Genomic DNA, 16782 nt, shown 5'->3' on the forward strand with positions numbered 1-16782 from the left:
TTACTCGGGCTGGTGGTAACGAGAAGGCCGGCGGAACGAAACAGGCGGTTCCGGTCCGTAGCTGACAGCGGAGATCACGAGGTGAATTGGTAACCAACCAAGTCTATCATAATACAGGGAAAGGTGAAAATCACTAAACGTTAATCAGGTAAGGTCAAAATACTCTCCTATCCAATGGCGCGTACGTACAGGGTGACAATTATTGAACTATATGAAATAAAATCGTCATAACACCATCGCCTCCGAATATTACTGTTGTCACTACACACGCTGGCAGATGACGTTCACCGGGCATTCGCCGTACCCACACCCTGCTATCGGATCGCTACATTGTGTACCGTGATTCGTCAGTCCACACAACGTTTTTCCACTGTTCAATAGTCCAATGTTTACGCTCCTTACACCTACCGAGACGTCGTTTGGCATTGCATTTACTGACGTGATGTGTGGCTTATGACCAGCCGCTCGACCATGAAATCCAAGTTTTCTCACCTCCCGCCTAACTGTCATAGTACCTGCAATGGATCCTGATGCAGTTCGGAATTCCTGTGTGATGGTCTGGATAGATGTCTGCCTATTACACATTACTATCCTCTTCAACTATCGCCGGTCTGTGTCAGTCGACAGACGAGGTCGACCTTCACGCTTTTGTGCTATACGAGTCCCTTGACGTTTCCACTTCATTATCATATTGGAACAGTGGACCTCGGGGTGTTTAGGAGTGTGTAAATCACGCGTACACAGATATGACACAAGTGAAACCCTATCACCAGAACACGTTCAAAGTCCATGGGTTCGGCGGAGGGCCCCATTCTGCTCTCTCACGATGTCTAATGACTATTGAGGTCGCTGATATGGAGTACCTGGCAGTAGGTGGCAATACAAAGGACCTAATATGAAAAACGTATGGTTCTGGGGGTGTCCGGATACTTTTGATCACATAGTGGACATATACAGGGTGACAACTATTGAGCTATACAAAATAAAATCGTTATAACTTCTGAACGGTTTGGGCGGGGACGTTCAAACTGCACGGATGGCCGCAGGGCATGATGGATTCAAATGGTTCAAATGGCTCTGAGCACTATGGGACTCAACTGCTGTGGTCATTAATCCCCTAGAACTTAGAACTACTTAAACCTAACTAACCTAAGGACATCACACACACCCATGCCAGAGGCAGGATTCGAACCTGCGACCGTAGCAGCAGCGCGGCTCCGGACTGGAGCGCCTAGAACCGCACGGCCACCGCGGCCGGCGGCGTGATGGAAATTAGTATGCTCATGCATCGTTTGGTTTAGCGACGAAGCCCACTTTCATTTGTAGAGGTTCAGCAATAATCAAAATTAGCCCATTTTGGGGACTGAGAATCCTCATTTTGCGATGGACTGGTCTATTCGCCCTCAAAGGTTGACTGCGTCGTGTGCAAGGTCCAGTCAAGGAATAATCATTGCGATATTCCTTGATGGCACGTTGACTACCGAACGGAACGTGAAGGTTTTGGAAGACGATTTCATCCCCATATACAAAGTGACCTTGATTTCGATAAGATGTGGTTCACGCAAGGCGGATCTCGACCCCATCGAAGTAGGAGATTGCTCGATGTCCTGGAGGAGCACTCTTGGGACAGTATTCTGGCTCTGAGGTACCCGGAGGCCACTGGCATGGCTCTCGATTGACCGCCATATTCTCCGGATCTGAACATATGCGCCGGCCGGTGGGGCCGTGCGGTTCTAGGCGCTTCAGTCTGGAACCGCGTGACCGCTACGGTCGCAGGTTCGAATCCTGCCTAGGGTATGGATGTGTGTGATGTTCTTAGGTTAGTTAGGTTTAAGTAGCTCTAAGTTCTAGTGGACTGATGACCACAGATGTTAAGTCCCATAGTGCTCAGAGCCATTTGAATCATTTGAACACATGCAAATCCTTTTTGTGGAGCTATATTAAAGACAAGGCGTACAACAATAACGCCAAAAGCATTTCTGAAATGAAAACAGCCATTCAGGAGGTCATCTGCAGTATAGATGTTCTGACACTTCAGCGAATCATGCAGAATTCCGCTATTCGTCTGCGCCATATCTTCGCCAATGATGGCAGCCATACCGAACGTGTCATAATTTAAATCCGATTATCTTCAGAGACGTTTACATGTTGAATAAAGATTGTGCACGCCGTAGTTTGTAACTAATTTACGTTTTTTTTCATATAGTTCAATAATTTTCGCCCTGTGAGTAAGGAAGCTTTCGTCCATCGGAGCAAATATAAAGTCTGTTAAAGTCATTTCAAAATCTCCTACAGTCACTCAACGACGTCACTTTCCCATTCACAACAGTGTAATGAGCAATCTCTCCCAGGTTTCTACTCAGTCTGTATGACGGATCGTTTATATGTGTGGAAAGCAGGAAGCTTTCTCTCGCATTTCCTCGGGGCACTTTTGACGTTACCTTTCTCCGTGATTAACACTCGCCATCCAGGACAAACAACATACTGGTTTCTACCAACGAAAACGTGTTTTAGTCAGATACATATTTAAGATCATATTCCACATTCTCGAACCATTGTTAACTCGTGCATACTTCGTTCTTATTATCAGCTCGATGTGACTACGGACTGTTTCCAAATATTTGAAGTACAATAGTTTTCTTTTAGGTTCCAAGAATAAAAAAGAGAGACGTGTCTTCATACAACATGCGATTGAAAGGAAAGCATATCTTATATGGATATAACCCCACGCAGTATGGATGCGCGGCCATTCCTGAACACAGTTGCTGTATTTTCGTGGCTGGTAGAGCACACAAAGAGGAAATGTCTTGTGGCAAATGCCATTGATTTGTGCGGCTGACAGCTAGGCACATAGCAGGAGACGAGGGTGGTCGGATCTCCCCTTTCCCCTTGCGGACGCTGTTTGTGGGGGCGAGGGAGGAGGCATGATAAATTACGGCGTCACGAGGGGAGCGAGCCAGCCCTGCGATAGCTTTTGTGCCTGCATCGCGGCCATCAGCCTATAAGCAATAATTGTCTCCGTTGTCTTCTACCGGTCACGAGTATTTACACCCCGGACCAAGTGTTCTACCTTCCCCACCCTTGAATTTTCTCCAAAGCGCTATAATCGTTTAATCGTTATCGATAAATTGATGATTTTCCTTTTTCTTTCTTTTCTATTTTTGTTTTGGTAAATAAAACAAAGAAACAGAAAGAGAGACACAGCGATTTGATTTTCTATATTCATGTAAGTTATTTCGTTTAAGAATTATTAAGTTTCGCATCCTTACCTACAAACTGACTTTTAGTATCGACTTTTTTTGTTGGCTCTTCATTTTAAGTTACATAAAAATGTGGAGCGGTGGCTCAGTGAGCGCTAGGCTGAAAATTAAAAGCTTCGTGGTTCAAACGTCCGTTGATTCTAGGGCCAATTTTTTGCCTGTTATCTCTTTGTTCGCCTTTAAAAGTTAACAAAAATAATGTGAAGCTACATCGTGGTTGGGAGTCCCTTGTATCTGGGTGGATAAGCAACTCAGATGTGAGACAAAGTTTAAAACATCCTACCTCCAATAAGACCAAGGCTACGAAACTACTGTGGTGTAAAACCAAACGTCAGGCTGAGCACAGGTCTAACTAGGACAGTGACCTTCATGGTACTGTGAAATATATCACCCAGTATAATTCTTTCAATCGATTCTCGTACATACAAATATACAGGGTCCCGTCAGATCACCGAAGTTAAGCGCTGTCGGGCGTGGTCGGCACTTGGATGGGTGACCATCCGGCCGTCATGCGCTGTTGCCATTTTTCTGCGTGCACTAAGCCTCGTGGTGCCAATTGAAGAGCTACTCGACCGAATAGTAGCGGCTCTGGTCAAAGAAAACCACCATAACGACCGGGAGAGCGGTGTGCTGACCACACGCCCTTCCTATCCGCATCCTCAGTTGAGGATGACACGGCGGTCGGATAGTCCCGATGGGCCACTTGTGGCCTGAAGACGGAGTGCCATACTCCTACAGGAAATAAGGACTGGTCAAAATTATAAAAAACAATCCCTACGATCATATGCTAGAAATAAATAATTATTGAGATGTAGAGCATTTGGCTATCGATACCACAGGTGGTGTACAAGGTGGCTACCACTCATTCTTACACATTATTCAGCACTCTTATTCAATACATAACGAAGTTGTCCCAACACATCGGGCAGCCTCCGGTCACATTCGTGGAACATACATTCCTATAACGTCTCCCCATTGTCGGTGGGTTTGGAAAACTGGGATTGGACAAAAATACGAAACATCGCGAGAAATGCACGCTTGGACATAAATGTAGATGGTAGCCAAGCGTGCAGGTTGGCTTGTGCTATTTATCCACACATGTTCAATGTCCTCAACAAGTTGCAAATGTAATCGTGATCAGAACAGTGTTCTGCGTAGTTGTGAGTTCATTATGTCAGAGCTAAGTGAATTCCAAAGGGGACCAATTGTAGATGCTCGTGTGGTGGGTGCTTCCGTAACCACGGTAGCCGAAGTGTTTAGCGTTACAAGAGGCACTCTACCGAAGATTTACAGACATACAGTGAGAGTGGAGAAACATCCTCCTCCAATTCACGACGCGGACGAAAGTGTGTGTTGAGTGACCGTGATGGACGCTCATTGAAGAGGCGTGTAATGATAAATAAGCACTGTCGGTGCCACAGAAAACACGAAGGGAAATCCATAATCAGGAAACTGCAGAGTGAGCTAAATTTCCAAAACCTCTCACCAGTTATGCAAACCCATAAAACCTGGACTGTGGAGCAATGGAAGGAAGTCATTCTATCGGGTGAGTCTTGTTTCAGACTGTTACAACTTCTGGACGAGTTTACATCACAAGAGTGAAAGATGACAGAGGCTCTGTGGTGACTTTGGCAGTCCTATCTGTGCAGGCGTAAGCTGTCGCCAGCACACCAGTCAGCAAAGATGTAGTGGGAAGATCGATAGTAGGCGCTTGATCAAGCGCGCCTATCAGGAGAGAGGCTAAAGACAGACTGCAAGCAACACGCCGACAACGCCCTCTCGACAGCAAGTGTTTAGGTCGCCGTCGCTGACAGGGGCGGCCTCAGTCACTCAGTCACTAGCTCACTGGCTCAACTCACTACTCCAGGTTGGCGTCTGTCATGCATTCGCAGAGCGGGCTTAGGCTACGACAGTACATAGCGTCAAATTATAACAAGGTCACCGATACTGTCTGCAAGAGGACTATTACGGAAGAGCTTGTACCACAACACATGGACTCTATTAAAGATAAGGAGCTTTTTGTTCATGTAAATAAAGAACCCTGTTAATCCACGTGAGCATTTCTGTTGCAGAAAGAGCATTCCGGCCACCAGGAACATCTTTTCCCTTATATTCCTATGGTACAAGACTCGACAGTGGCGACGAGGACACTACACTATCGTGGTATTCTGAGGGTCCCATGGTTTCTCTGCAAGGGCGCATTAATGCCACGGATTATGTGGCTTACCGCGCATGGGGTCCCGGGTTCGATTCCCGGCGGGGCCAGGGATTTTCCCAGCCTCGTGATGAATGCGTGTTGTGTGTCTTTCATCATCATTTCATCCCCCTCGACACGCAAGTCGCCGAAGTGGCGTCAACTCGAAAGACTTGCATCAGGCGAACGGTCTACCCGACGGGAGGCCCTAGCCACACGGCATTTCCATTTATGTGGCCGCCGGCCGGGGTGGCCGAGCGGTTCTGGGTGCTACAGTTTGGAACCGCGCGACCGCTACTGTCGTAGGTTAGAGTCCTGCCTCGGGCATGGATACGTGTGATGTCCTTAGGTTATTTAGGTTTAAGTAGTTCTAAGTTCTAGGGGACTGATGACCTCAGAAGTTAAGTCCCATAGTGCTCAGAGTCATTTGAACCATTTGATTATATGGCCATTTTGACTGGTGTAATGTGGTAATGCTCTGTTCAAAGACGACACACCTGTTCACACAGGTCACACCATCAAGGACTGGTTTTGTAAGCACGGGGATGAATTATTGCATCTCACCTGGCCATAAAAGTCATCAGATCTCAATATTATTGAGACTTTGTGGTCTACTTTTGAGAGAAGGGTGCGTAATCGTTGTTCACCTCCATCAATGTTACCTGAAATTGCCACTATTTTGTAGGAAGAGTGGCATAAGATTCCGCCGAAAACCATGAAAGACCTAAATTTATCCGTTCCGAGACGACTGGTAGCTGTTTTGAATGTCAACGCGTTTCCTGCACCGTATTAGGCGTGATAATGTGCTGCATTTTTTTGTGTTTCCATATTCGTGTCCAACCCCTGTACGCCAGTGCCTTTAAATACCGTCATGGCGAAATACGTTAAGGATGAAGATTAAGTGAAAGGGAAAGCAATGTTACTGGACCTCCTCCATCAACCCATCGCTCATTAAATGTTTGTGTTAGAAAATGGGGTGGTTCCTATAATGCATAACGGGATATAATGAGTGCCATTTCCAGCGCGGAATAATAGGACCACATTTCACTGCCTACTTGTTCGTACTCCACGGAATCACTAATCTTCTGTTGATGCCAGCACACGAGTACGTGCGGAATGAGAGCTCTAGTAGTCTGTTGTGAGAGCCATGTCGGACAAGATCTTCACAGTCAGGGGAATAAGTACAGAGAAACATAACGAATAATAAATCTGCAAAGAACGTCAACAGGGAGGCAGTCTACACCAGTGAGTAACAAATGGTTCAAATGGCTCTGAGCACTATCGGACTTAACATCTGTGGTCATCAGTCCCCTAGAATATAGAACTACTTAAACCTAACTAACCTAAGGACATCACACACATCCATGCCCGAGGCAGGATTCGAACCTGCGACCGTAGCAGTCGCGCGGTTCCGGACTGAGCGCCTAGAACCGCTAGACCACCGCGGCCGGCAGTGAGTAACAACCGTTCTGGATGCAAGTCAATGAGCCATATCTCAACAAATATTTGTTTCTGGATGCCTATATACGAATTTTCGTTCTAGTTTCACGAGAACTATCTCCTATAAGAATATGGGACTCTTTGTTATTGGAATGAATGGTAAAGTACGTGAGAGGTACTGGCAGAACTGAAACTGTGAGGACGGTCGTCAATCTTGCTGGATAGCTCAGCTAGCAAGAACATTTCCCGTGAAAGGTAGGGTTATTGGTTCATCACCAGCCCCCACCCCCCTCACGCAGTTTTAATCTGCTTGGTAATTACATATTGTCAGGTACGTTTTGTAATAAACACACTTTAAGAATGCCTTGGGATTGTGTAAATCGTCACTTGTGCTAACTTAAAATGCAGCAACAGATAGGTATTACTTTAACCACTGCTGCGATTTAATTATAAATATGGAAACCTGGAACAGAACGTCAGGAGAGAAAGGCAAAACTAATACGGCATGTGGATGAGGAGGAATAGTGGCCTACATAACTGCTACAGGCCGAAATTACCAAATAATAGTACTAGCATACTTGGATTTGAATGTACTCCATGAGGTGGAGAGCCATCCACTATCGGTTGTCAGTAGCTTCCCATCTGCTGTAGAATCGTCAGCACCCGGAGCTGAAATCAGATTGTGTGGCCTCCTTTATTCTGGCAGGTTTCCACACCAGCATTTGGTTTGCTCGCTATGTATTGCGTCATCACTGGGGACGACTGACATCTTGGGGATCTAACCGTTCCGCTGTTGGTGACACGCCCTGCGCATTCTCTGGTCTCGGAATATTCGCCCGGTCGGAACCGCCGACAGTCTTACGGAATTTAGGAGCACCGCTTCCCGCTCGTGGCACGTTGCGAGCCCAGGGTTTGGCTATTGAGCCAGAGCTACGTATTTTCTCGATATTACTGTTCTGGAACAGGATCTTCAATTCCGCTAAGGTATTCATCGATTTCTAGTTAAACGCTGTCTGCCTGCACAAAAATTCAAGTGGTATTGTGGTTGACTCCTGGCAGGGTCGTGGCCTGTTAGCGTGCAACAAATCTCATTTTAAGGACTTAAATTATTCCTTGTTGACGTTTCTGGTCGCCCGTAGTTTACCATACTCTCTTTCCTAAGACGATTGCCCTTAATCTGTGGCATCCCTCTTACAACAATCTACACTCCTGGAAACGGAAAAAAGAACACATTGACACCGGTGTGTCAGACCCACCGTACTTGCTCCGGACACTGCGAGAGGGCTGTACAAGCAATGATCACACGCACGGCACAGCGGACACACCAGGAACCGCGGTGTTGGCCGTCGAATGGCGCTAGCTGCGCAGCATTTGTGCACCGCCGCCGTCAGTGTCAGCCAGTTTGCCGTGGCATACGGAGCTCCATCGCAGTCTTTAACACTGGTAGCATGCCGCGACAGCGTGGACGAGAACCGTATGTGCAGTTGACGGACTTTGAGCGAGGGCGTATAGTGGGCATGCGGGAGGCCGGGTGGACGTACCGCCGAATTGCTCAACACGTGGGGCGTGAGGTCTCCACAGTACATCGATGTTATCGCCAGTGGTCGGCGGAAGGTGCACGTGCCCGTCGACCTGGGACCGGACCGCAGCGACGCACGGATGCACGCCAAGACCGTAGGATCCTACGCAGTGCCTTAGGGGACCGCACCGCCACTTCCCAGCAAATTAGGGACACTGTTGCTCCTGGGGTATCGGCGAGGACCATTCGCAACCGTCTCCATGAAGCTGGGCTACGGTCCCGCACACCGTTAGGCCGTCTTCCGCTCACGCCCCAACATCGTGTAGCCCGCCTCCAGTGGTGTCGCGACAGGCGTAAATGGAGGGACGAATGGAGACGTGTCGTCTTCAGCGATGAGAGTCGCTTCTGCCTTGGTGCCAATGATGGTCGTATGCGTGTTTGGCGCCGTGCAGGTGAGCGCCACAATCAGGACTGCATACGACCGAGGCACACAGGGCCAACACCCGGCATCATGGTGTTGGGAGCGATCTCCTACACTGGCCGTACACCACTGGTGATCGTCGAGGGGACACTGAGTAGTGCACGGTACATCCAAACCGTCAACGAACCCATCGTTCTACCATTCCTAGACCGGCAAGGGAACTTGCTGTTCCCACAGGAACTCTAGAAGGTGTAAGTCAACTACCCTGGCCAGCAAGATCTCCGGATCTGTGCCCCATTGAGCATGTTTGGGACTGGATGAAGCGTCGTCTCACGCGGTCTGCACGTCCAGAACGAACGCTGGTCCAACTGAGGCGCCAGGTGGAAATGGCATGGCAAGCCGTTCCACAGGACTACATCCAGCATCTCTACGATCGTCTCCATGGGAGAATAGCAGCCTGCATTGCTGCGAAAGGTGGATATACACTGCACTAGTGCCGACATTGTGCATGCTCTGTTGCCTGTGTCTGTGTCTGTGGGTCTGTCAGTGTGATCATGTGATGTATCTGACCCCAGGAATGTGTCAATAAAGTTTCCCCTTCCTGGGACATTGAATTCACGGTGTTCTTATTTCAATTTCCAGGAGTGTATTTAAAAAAAATGGCTCTGAGCACTATGGGACTGAGGTCATCAGTCCCCTATAACTTAGAACTACTTGAACCCAACTAACCCAAGGACATCACACACATCCATGCCCGAGGCAGGATTCGAACCTGCGACCGTAGCGGTCACGCGGTTCCAAACTGACGCGCTTAGAACCGCACAGCCACACCGGCCGGCTAATCTATTTCAAGTTAGAGATAACATGGTCGATTATTTCCGAAACAGTGTCAATATTTTTATGAATCTATACGCCTCCCATAATAACTGAACCAGTAGGGTGCATTCCACTAGATTTGTTTTTGGTCCGCCTTGAGCAAAACACAATTTTTAACTTTCCTTTTTTTCCCAGACATGTTTCGCTGAAGTTACAGCATCATCAGTGGGCTTCTTTATGTTTCTATAAAACAGGAAAAATGATCTTTACTACTTGTACACATATAAATTTGAGTTTGGCGGTACGTGAAAGACAGATAAAATAGTTCGCCAGAAGATGATGAGTATGTCACTCGTCGAAACGTCGCAGTTTGAAGACATTGCCACCCGGCTGGAAACCCGAGAACTCTTCACCAGCTGTATACGCCAGGAAAGCATACATTCACATTTAGTTTGATGTAACTTTGCTATGATGTTCTGGAATTGGATGTAGAGTTTGCTTGGAAATGCCTGGCAGAGCGCTGAAATAATAATGTAGAGGTTGAAGCTCTACTGACCGTGCTCAGCGAAATATGTCTGGGAAATAAAAGAAAAGATTAAAATTGTGTTTTGACAAGGCTAATCCTCTCCAAAAACAAATCTGTTTATAAGCAAACACGGACAGAAGAGCTTCAACCTCAAGATTACCACTAGGGTGTTCCCACAAGATCAGACCTACTGTTACTCAAATTGAATCTTAACTGCTTACTAACGACAGATGCAAGTACGGCCGTACGAAAAAGTTTTACAATATTTACTGGAGGCTTTCTCGCCTCCTCTTACTCGCAAATGTGGCTATATACCAATTAATTTCTTTCGCGGTATCAGTGATACTCTATTTTTTTGGAAGGAGCCCTAGTTGCAGACAACTCATTTTTCTGCAGCGTGCAAACGGAAAATAACCTATTACTTGGAATAAACTAGAAATCTCCATTTTTCATGTCCTCCTTCAGCCGCTAGATATTTTCTTGACCCAGCTAGCCAAGAATATTGCGTATTAATTTACCGAACGTTGTTCTATGCTTTTTGATTTTGTCCTTGATGACGACAAAATGTTATGTAATATTGGTTACTCGATTTTGTTGAGATATTCATATTAGTGCAACACGTTACGGAGGCTGTTCCTGGTCATATACCATCCCTCATACTTGCCTGAATGTTATTTCAATTTAGTTTGAATAAGCCATACGTTCATCCTTCTGGATCACAATATTTGCAATGCCTCATGCACCATTCCCATTGAAACTGGAATGTGAAACAGTACAGAGCCGATTATAAATTTAATCCGCCTCAAAGTTACTCGAGGCTATAGGTGATTAATACAATATGTTTTCAGCATGAACTTCAAATGCTTACAGGTCGTAGTATTATATGATGCAGTAAGCGTCATACATTTTACGATGCGCCTTCTTTGAATTTGTGAGATTGTGTACAACATTTACGAGTTTGTATGAAAAGTATAAATAATAGATGATAGTGAAGATGACTCTATAATTCTTATAACTTATAGCGAGGCATTTATCTTAGGTGCTATGAAGATGAAACTGTATAGAAGCCTTCCATGCGAAGCAAGTGATAGCATTAGCTGATACGGTTTCTTGATCACTATTGTTCAAACTGAGTTTTGTGAACGACTTGGCAATGAAGCGTTGATGCATGGATATGCGTTGCTAGAATCACCATTAGGCGAAAAATGCAATAACAAGGCTATCAAAAGAGCATCTTGTAAATGATCCAACAGCCCTTGAATGCAGAAAAACAAGCAAAAATTTCATGCGACAAAAGCAAATGCGACAAAGAATGTGATGTAGTCAAAGGCAACGGTATCGAGCGATTGGTATATTTGATGAAACTGGAGAACTGCGTGACGAGAATAATAATTTTATTTTAAAAAAATCTGTGAACGAAGGCATTTAGAGAAAATGCAAATATTTTTAAACGAAGTGCTGTTAGTGTAAAATAAAAGATAAGGAAAAAAGAGTCTATGGGAAACTGAGACTTCCCCTGGTATTGACTTTCTACTTACTCGACCTCACGCGCAGCAAAGATTAGTGTCGGCACCAGGAGCTCGTCACCAGCGTAAATGTATTTTGGGGTTCCAAGATGATCTGACACATTTCCTACAGGCATTACCTAGTGGAAATTGGAATACGACATTATTATCCTAATATGCACACATCTGTTTTCATAAAGAAAATGGGAAGTTTCTAACAACGTTAATCTGTTAGGCCAGAAGCATCAACAATAAATTTTTAGTAGCTGACATGCAAATTGAAAAAGTTGAAACACTGTAGCTGCAGCACACTCACACAGTTGATATTCTAGAAGACAAAACTTCGCACTTCCATAAAACCTGTATAAGAGCCTTTCAGCAGTATGCAAATCCTGAACAGTATCTATAATTTACATAAAATACGCTGGTAGTTTTTTCTCATATGCTCGCTTACATACTAAAAAGCAGAAGCAGATATATGTTCAGATACGGTCTGACATACGTGAACTTGGCGAATTACTTACAGTATCTTTTTTCTTGATGGCGTATAATCGTTCGCCTATTCTCTTTGAAGCACAGCGCTCTATTTTACTGAGCGTTTAAAAACACACGTTTGCTGTAGGACATTGCATAATATGGAAGCGTATACGATAGATTACGAGAATATTATTTTGCTGTAGTCAGATTTATTCCGCGGAAAGACGTACAGAAATCTGCTCCAAGGTATAAACAGTGACTTATGTAACCAGTTAGCTAGCTTGAAGTATCATAGGAGCTATCGCATCCAGTTGCTCGCTTCGAGCTTTGTGATCAGCGTAATGGGGGAATAGAATGAAACTGCATCGCGTGGGTACTCAAAAAGGAAACATGCAGCCCAATCCTTCACAGTGCTCCGATGCATACTAGGGCTGTTGGGAAAGTAAGGTCCGATCGTTCGCGAAGTGAAAACCACAGTGAAAATCAAAAATTTTTATTCGAAACAGTTATCCACACCATCCAGCTACCTCTCTAAATAGTCGCCGCTCCTACTTAGACATTTGTCGTGGCGTTGTACAAGCTTTCTCGTACCCTCTTCACAGAACGCAACTGACTGTGCTTTCCGCCAATACTCTACGCTGGTCTGCCTTTCGTTTTTTGTGCCAAAATGTTGTCGTAGCCAGCGGTTCGTGTGAGCAGAGATGAACAACGGAGGGAGCCAATTAAGGGCTGTATTGTGGGTGATCAAACACTTCCCATCGAAAACGCTGTAAGAACGTCTTCATTGCCCCTGCAGAATGCGGCTAAAATTGTCTTGAAGGAAGAAAAGCATGAAATTTATTTTATATGGGCTGCATAGCTTCAGGCGAAATCTCTCACTAGATCCACATACTTGATGGGAGACACCACTGTTTTAGGCTTTTCTACGCGATCAATTTGCGCTCTGAACCGAAAAGAGCGACGTGAAGCCGTCGACGGGCACACTAAAGACACTGCCCAACACATCTGTGCAAAGTTCCATCGGATTTTCACAGTGGTTTCCATTTCGCGCCTAATCGGTCCTTATTTTCCGAATACGCCTCGTACGTTACTTCACAGGTATCGAGAATACATGACCGACTACGTGTGTCAGTTTTTTGTTCTTGTACGTTTTTATGTTCCTCTGTTTTCTATAAAAAACAATAGAATGAACGCAATTATAGTGCACAAGTTACCTCAGGCTCTCGTGCGTGAATTTGGGGAAAGGAAGAATTGTTAAGAAACTGGAGCTAGTGGTAACGAATCCCTTTCCATCTGATGTGGAATATTACTGCGCTGAAGGAACAGTTGAACGCTGAGGGACGATGTCTTGTACCATTATTACCAACAACTTGTCCTAGTCCATTAACTAATAGAGAGGGAATGATGACTAACTATACACTTCTGAATGCGTTCTAATCTTATCTTCAGTATCGACCTCGAATACTCGTTTTCTAGATTGACCCAGAAGGGCTTCGTGAGAACTAACCCACTTTTTACAAAGATTCCCATTTAACTTCTCTGATCATTCTTGTTACTCTCTTATGGGCCGTACTGACATTTCATGATCGTAGTGGTGCGTCTCTGAACTTTTTCAATGTTTTCTGCCATCCACAATTGATAAAGATTGCAAACGCTGGTGTATAACTCTACAGCAAATTGCAAAAGCATTTGATAGGGTTATCATTATGAGAGTACTGGACATCAGTCTTCCATTCTTATTCCCTACTACTAATTTCACTTTGTGGCAGGCACGATAAGTTTATCACTATTCTTTTAATTCAATATTATGGCTTGTGAGAAGATTACGCTGACTATAAAGCACACGCCTGTTAAAAAAATTGCCGTTTAATATAAAGCAATGGGTTCCATCAGTCAAAACTTATTGTAGCCAAGTATTTATTTGTGCAGATAGTCCGTACGGTTGTATGATATTAGAAGTCGATAATGCGGTACAGTTTCGAATTCTAGGTAGAATGAATCCATCAGTTCACCTACATCTGCTGTTTTCAACATATGATACACTGATGAGCCAGAACATTATGATCACCTGCTTAATAGCTTGTTTGTCCGTCTTTGGAAAGAAATGCAATACTGAGTATCAACGATCCACCAGTTTGTTGGTAGGTTTGTGAAGGTATGTGGCGTTAGACGTCTACGCACAAGTCACGCAATTCGCGTAAATAACAGGCCGCTGACTTGTGTACACGGTGATGGCACCCGATAGCGACCCCAGATGGGTTCCATAGGATTTACATCAGGCGAATCTGGTCGTCAGCCAACGGCCTTGCCGCAGTGGTAACACCGTTTCCCGTCAGATCACCGAAGTTAAGCACTGTCGGGGTGGGGTAGCACTTTGATAGCTGACCATCCGGTCTGCCGAGCGCTGTTGGGCAAGCGGGGTGTACTCAGCCCTTGTGAGGCAAACTGAGGAGCTACTTGATTAAGAAGTAGCGGCTCCGGTCTCGGAAACTGACATACGGTCGGGAGAGCGGTGTGCTGACCACATGCCCCTCCATATCCGCATTCAGTTACGCCTGTGGGCTGAGGATGACACGGCGACCGGTCGGTACCTTTGGGCCTTCATGGCCTGTTCGGGAGGAGTTTAGTTTAGAATCTGGTCGCCAAGACATCAACGTGAGCACACTATAATGCTTCTCAAATCACTGTAGCAAAATTCTGGCTCCGACACACGGACATTTATACCGCTGAAAGATGACATCGCCATCGGAGAAGACATCAGGCATGAAGGGATGCAGGTGGTTCGCAGCTGTCAGCTTGTCTTCGATTGCTATCACAGGTCCCATGCAAGAGAGTGTCTCCCACAGCATAATACTGCTCCCACCAGCCTGCGTCCGTGACGCGCTGCACGTTTCGAGGCGTCGTTCACTGCGATGACGGCATTTGAGGAGACGACTTTCGAACTAGTGCACCATAAATGTGATTCATCTGAAGAGCCGACACGTTTCCATTGATCGACTGTCGAATCCCGATGGTCCCATGCCCACTGCAATCCTACTTGATGATGTCGTTGGATCAACGTGTGAACATGTGTAGGTGATCTGTTGCGGAGCTCCATGTTGAACAATGTGCAATGAACGGTGTGTTCCAAAACACCTGTGCGTGCACTTGCACTGTGCTCTTTCGGCAGAGATGTCACCGACCACCATCTATCCTACTTTACAGAGCAGACAAGTCTCCAAAACCCACTTTCTGTGAAGAGTCATGTACGTCCAACCATTTAGCGGCTGGTGATAGTTTCAGTGTCCTCCTATCTCTTTCCGTAGATGCTCATGACAGTAGCACGTGAACATTCGACCAGCTTCGCCGCTTTCGAGATACTCGTTCACAGGCTCTGCGTAATAATAATCTTCCCTTTGTCAATGTCGCTCATCTCAATGGACTTCCCCATTTGCAACCAATATCTTCTCTAGAGTGATCCCCCATCCGTGTTTGCTCCGCTTACATAATTTTGTTTATCGAGTGAGGTGGCGCAGTGGTTAGCTCACTGGACTCGCATTCGGGAGGACGACGGTTCAAACTCGCGCCCAGCCATCCTTAAATCGTTTTAGGCAAATGTCTGGTCGGTTTCTTTGAAAGGGCTCGGCCGTCTTCCTTCCTCATCATTCCCTAATCCAATGGGACCAATGACCTCGCTGTTTGGTTCTCTCCCCCAAATCAACCAACCAACCACATTTTGTTAACGTGTCACGTGCCCAGAACGCCACCGAGCGGTATCCAGCGTCACGATGGGCAGTGGTCATAATGTTTTGGCTGATCAGTGTATGTGGAGACTGCGTTAAATGAACCACTACAGATTTTAGACCGAATATTCTTTTCCTTCATGCATGCACCAAGTTTTGATCTCAGAATGAACTCTGTGGTGAGAAGCCAGCGTCTTCTGGTGTCGTTGAACTTTAATAAAAGCTAATCGAGGAAAACCAGTCGCGAATATTTCACCAGACTCTGTCAAATAATTTGCGTACAGAAAACGACGCTTGCCATTATACTCCACTTGAAATAATAACAGTTCCCTTTCTTACGATCTCAGTTAATGTATTGTCAGTTTGCAGATACTGCACAACCGTAGTCCCTTATTCTAGATGGCCATTGACGAAATGCAAAACTGTAATCTTTATTATATTAGCAATTTTTATGTCACATCTATGTGCAACTGAATAAATGCAGTAACTGTTTTGACAGTAATTTGTAGAAGAAACTTCAGTGAAAATATGGGTTGACGACATTCTTCACGTGTGTGCTTGCTTTCCTCCTAGTGAAGCTATTATGCTACTGGCAGCGTTGAACCACCCACAATAAGGGAGATGCTCTGTAGTTTTCCTAAAACAATTCACAGTATGACGAGTTGTTTCCTTTCATAAAGCTACATCTGATTCCTTCCTACATGCGCCTTAGCTAGTACTCAGCACTGGCGGCTTTATACAAGGGATATTCGGAAAGTAGGGTCCGACTGGGTGCAAAATGGAAACTGTAGTGAAAATCTGATGAAGCTCTGCACAGATGTGTTTGGCAGTGTTCTAATAGGCCCGTCGATATCGGCACGTCGCTCCTTTCAGTTCTGAGCTCACAGTGAGAACGTAAAGAT

Source organism: Schistocerca americana, chromosome X, assembly GCF_021461395.2.
Source record: "Schistocerca americana isolate TAMUIC-IGC-003095 chromosome X, iqSchAmer2.1, whole genome shotgun sequence".
In the NCBI taxonomy this organism is placed as follows: domain Eukaryota; kingdom Metazoa; phylum Arthropoda; class Insecta; order Orthoptera; family Acrididae; genus Schistocerca; species Schistocerca americana.